This window comes from Nematolebias whitei, chromosome 1, assembly GCF_014905685.2.
Source record: "Nematolebias whitei isolate Nwh7 chromosome 1, NemWhi1, whole genome shotgun sequence".
Lineage (NCBI taxonomy): Eukaryota > Metazoa > Chordata > Actinopteri > Cyprinodontiformes > Rivulidae > Nematolebias > Nematolebias whitei.
Genome location: NC_056498.1, coordinates 1595830 through 1601125, shown reverse-complemented (window position 1 = coordinate 1601125; position 5296 = coordinate 1595830).

Sequence of the window (5296 nt, the reverse complement as noted above, 5' to 3'; positions counted from 1 at the left end):
GTCTCAGGATCGATCAACCTGTATTTCTAGATGCAGATCAATGAAATTACAGTTCCTGACCATATGATCCTAAGGTCATTGATTTGACATCAGGTCAAGTTCACTACAGTCCCCCCTTTGGAAATCATCGCCTGTCCATGGGGATGAATTCCAAACTTGAACTTACGCCTTCGAATGTCCTTGAGCTTGATGTAATCCAGCAAGGAAGACCAAAGTCAAAAGTAATCCAGCAAGGAAAACAAAGTCAAGGTAATTCCACAATGTTCATGGTAATTCCATTGTGTTGATGATAATTCCATAATGTTGTTGGTAATTCCATTTTAGCAATGCTTTAACCCCTTGGAAACAGAGTCTGTAATCCACTGGAAAAAGTCATATAATCCACAACGGTAAATCCACAACGATTGGAAGTGTTGATTAATCAGCATACAGAGGGGTACCCTTGGATTGAACTGAAGATGCGGCCACTGGATGAAGAGTGGAGACCAACGTCAGGATTGCAGGTCGCCTCCAGCGAAGGTCGTCTCTGGTCGATGTCCAGCCTGTGCCGTTCTGGTTCAAATGTGTCATGCAATTATGTGGTTTAAGGTGGGCTTATGAAGGGGATTTTACATAAGGCCTTAAACTATATGCACCTGGTGTGTAAGCTATTATGGTTGGGAACAGCTACAACTACCAGTTAAGGGGTGGTTCATGCTGAAAAGGGTAACTACAGGGGTTTATACCTATAGAAAAGGGTTCCAAACTATTTTTCCATTTCTAACTTGGTTTAAGTTAGCTTTACATGGTAAAATATAGTTTGGTGCAATTGTCTGTTGTCTTTTAGACGAACGACTTGAGATTGGGTGTTTGGTTTCCCCATAAATGTTTTGGAAGTCTATGGCGAGACTTATCAAAAAGAATTAGCTATCCCCCCGAATAAAATTGTTCGAGTAGGTTCGGCTTAAGCGTCGTGAGATCAATGTAGATTATGGTACTTAAGGTAGCAATAATATGCATTAACTCCGCAAAGATTGCAATTTAACGAATGAACTGCATGTTGGCATGGTCAAAGGCCTCTTAGTCTCTAACTTAACTACACACAAAATTCATTCTTTCCTCAGAAACAACCAAAACCAATTAAACAACGTTTCAACACCGACAAGAGTAGTGACTAAGCATCTAGAAACATCGTTTCACTGCTTCTTCTCACCCTGGTTGCCAGATTCAGTCACGCTGTCCCGCTTATTTGTTTGTTTCTTTTTAGACCCGCGTGCGCGAGACATAATCATACTGAGGTGCGCTGCATGGCGATCTTGTTGGACTTGGAGTGACCGGAGACCTCGGAGCAGGGATATGAGTATCCCGCATAACACGAGGAATATCGTCATTAGCAGGGCTACGATTAACGTGTCTGCACTTGACCACGCATAGGCAATCGGTTGGATTGGGTTATTATTCTCGGACCTGAGAGACTTGAGAACTCGGTTTAACGGTTCCACGTCGACGACCTTAGTACCCTCGAACCGGATCCTTCCCAAGGTTCCGGGATCTATGTCTATTTGCTCCAGGCTGTTCGTAGGCCATGATCGCCTCTCTTTGGGGGGGCGTTCACTAGCCAACGTGATCCAACGATTTCGGCCTTTGCGGTCTTAGCCAGGTGTCGCGGCGTTATGGTCGTTGAGCACTTAGAGTTTTCCGGAATAGGTGTCAATCCGCATATGCCCGCGGTTTTATTCCACATAAACGGTTTACTCGGGCACAGATAGTGTATCTCCCGAGTGAGAACACACATCTGCAAGTTTGGAGCTAGGTAAACTGAGGGGTTGTCGTCGTGGTACGCAACCATCCTTGGTGTGTCAATTTGAACATGGTTTTCGCCGTGCCAATTGCCAACATTTATGACGTCCCTGAGTCTGTATATGCCGTTTGAGGGAATTATCGGTAGGTTGATAAGGAATGCCATTTCAAACGTCTTGTGATTGACGTAGATTGGGATCGCGCTACCGAGAGTGTAAGCCAGGTGTGCCTGTGTTTGTGTAACTTTTTCACGTGTAGCGGAGCTGAGGATGTCGTCCACCATCTGTAGCAAGACTAGATACGGTGGAATCCTACCGGTGGCTAGTGTATCAACCGACGAGCTGATATCTCTAAGCATGTCAGCAAAGATCCTATCCATCAGGTGTGCGACAGCGTAATCCATTTCAACCTTAAGAGTTAACTCATTTACCGCTTGTACGAGGGCTTTGATTTCCTGGGTGTGAGTATTCAGCACTAGAACAGTATCTTTCGCTGTTTCAGTCACTTGTCTCAGTTGAGTTTGTTGAAGGTCCATTAGTGCTCGGATTTTTGGGACCTCATTCTCTACTTCAGACACGTGTTGTTTTAGAGACGTTATACTGACAGTGTTGTATGCGGACAAACCTAGGCTAAACAGTGATCCTAGTGACGATACAGCAAGCAAAAGCCCGCCGATGCCGCGCTTTTGCCTTGTACTTATTCCGGCCAACTCTTGTTGGGTGTAAGTAAACTTATGTAGTTGCTTTAGGACGTGCCAGATCTCTCCTTTTGCACTCTCTAGGGATACCGTATACCATGGTTTGTTTAGCCACTCGTTTTTGGGGTTAATGTGTTGTCTGATCATGGTTTGGGGGTCGAAGCGGACGAAGACCTTTCGAGTGTATAGGCGGCAGTCTGTGATGAGCAATCCTGGCTGGTCCCTCAGAGCGATGCCTGAGGTGGGCCCAAGGGTTACGATCTCAGCTTGCCCTTCTTGGATGGCACCCAAGAGGGTGAAGATTACCAGGAGTGGTACCATCATTGTCCTATGGAAACACAAAGAGATAGGTCTTAGCTTCGTAATCGTCAAGGGTAGGTCCTGTGAATTTAAACTATGGTTAAGTTTATTATCCATTAGTTATCTTCTGCTTGGATGACCCTTATTCCCACGAGGTCAGATTTTGTGAGATCTTTGTCTCCTGAGGAGTTATTGCACGCCTTGTGTTGTTTAACCTGGTTACGATGTACCCATTTAACAGTTGGCTCTTTTTGGCCTTTGCTGATTTTTATCTGATAGACAACTGGAGACAGTTTGTCTGTTATCAGATGGGGTCCAGTCCATCTGGGCATCAGTTTACGGGCGAGAGTTCCGGTCCCGGACTCTCTTCTCCCAGTTGTGGGGGCAAACGTGTAGTACCAGACCCTGTCTCCCACTTGGAGTTCCTCGTGAGAGGCCTTTTGGTCGTAGTACGCTTTGCGTCCTTCAGCTGATTTTTCCAGGTTTTTCTGTGCGAAAGCAAAAGTGTTTTTAAGGTGTCTTTCCAAGTCTTTCATGTATTGTTGTGTAGTGTAGGCTGTTGCCATGGCAGCATCGCCTGGTTGGTACAACAGGTGCAGAGGGAGAGTCATTTGTCGACCCGTCATCATCTCGAAAGGAGAGATGCCAGTTGACGTGTGTGGAGTGGCCCTTATGGCCATGAGGACCAGAGGGAGTTTCATGTCCCAGTCCTTGTGGTTTGCGGCTACGTATTTTTTCAAAATACTCACCACAGTCCTGTTTGCTCTCTCAACCTGGCCTGAAGCCTGTGGGTGGTAGCCAATATGGAAGTTGGCTTTGACGCCTAGCGTCTTCCACAGTTCCTTCATTACTTCACCTGTGAAGTGTGTACCTTGGTCCGAGTTCACCCTAAGGGGAAGTCCAAACCTTGAAAATACATGATTCATTAACAACATAGCAGTGGTTTGTGCTGTGTCATTAGGGGCTGGTAGACATTCTACCCATTTGGTAAACGCGCAGGTTACCGTGAGAAAATATTTATTTCCTCTAGAGGTCTTAGTGAGTGGTCCGACCCAGTCAATCTGGAGGTCCGACCATGGAAATGCAATGCCTCTACTATGCAGTGGTGCTCTGTGAAGTGGTCTGGATGGTTGAAACTGGCCACAGATCAGGCACCCTTTTATGTAGTCCTTGACATCCTTTTTCATTCCAGGCCAATAAGCAATTTGTTTTAATGCTTTCAGCGTGGCATTGTCACCCTTATGTCCTGCGGACGGAAGGTCATGTGCATGGACTAACATCACCCCCCTGTGGTCATGGGGGACCACGAACACAGGTGAGGACGTCCGTCCATGAGCGAAAGTTAGGATGCCTTTAAGTAGTTTTAGCTGTTTTCGCAGCTGAAAGAGGACTTTGAGGTCTGGATTGGAATCCAGCTCGTCTTTCGATGGAGTGTATTTGTCTGGGTCAGTCAGATACAGCATCATCGAGTTAATTGCAGGATCCAACTTCTGAAGTTGGATGATGTCTGGGTCAGTCAGCATCGGGCGCACAGAAACTGTGTTATCAGCAGGTTTAGCTGCAGCTTGTGCACGTGTGACTGCCATTACCTCAGTTGTAGCTTGTGACGACTGAGTGTTGAGTAGCCAGGAGGGGTCAAAGGACCACGTGGGTCCGTCAACGGCTCCTTCCTTGGCTAGGGAGTCTGCAAGGTCATTGTAGTACTTGTCATCGCCTGGGACTCTGGAGTGTCCTGGAACTTTCTTCCAGAAGATCTGTAGATCATGTGATGTCACCAAGTGATCACATGTCATGAAAAGCTCTTTGTGTTTTACCACCTTTTTGTTGCTTGTGAGAAAACCGTTCTGTTTCCACAGAGCGAGATGACACAAGAAACTAAGTCGAGCATAGTTAGAGTCAGTGCAGATGACTAGCGTCTGGATGGAGCGTTCTACTGCCATCTGTAGGCCTATTAGGATTGCAGCTATCTCAGCGTACTGAGAAGACTGAGAGCCTAATTTATAGCCAAATGTGACCTGTTCTTGGTCCTGGAGGAGAACTCCTCCAACACCTGCTTTGCAGATTGTCTCGTGGTGGAATGAGCATCCATCCACGTACATTGTTGCCATATCTTTGCAGATATTGCTATCAAAGAAGTGGTGATTTGGGTCCTCAGCAGCTGAGGGTTTGCTCACAACCGGCTGTTGGGTGGCTGGTACATCCTGTGTATATTCTTGGCAGATTGCCAAATCAGTGCCCAAGTGCGACTTCTTATTTTGACCGTAGCGGATGTCTAGGTTAAAACTTTGAAGTGCCATTAGCCATGTTGCAACGCGTGAGTTTGTCACCACATCATCTCTGATGCGTTGGCTGTTCAGAAATGTTACTGGCTGGTGTTGTGTCTCAACAATAATCCTCTGTCCACCAATATAGCAAGAGAAATGTTTCACTGCCCACACAGTGGTCAATAGAGCCTTCTCACAGTCTGAATACCGTAATTCAGGGCCTGCCATTGTTTTGCTGGCGTAGGCCACAACACGC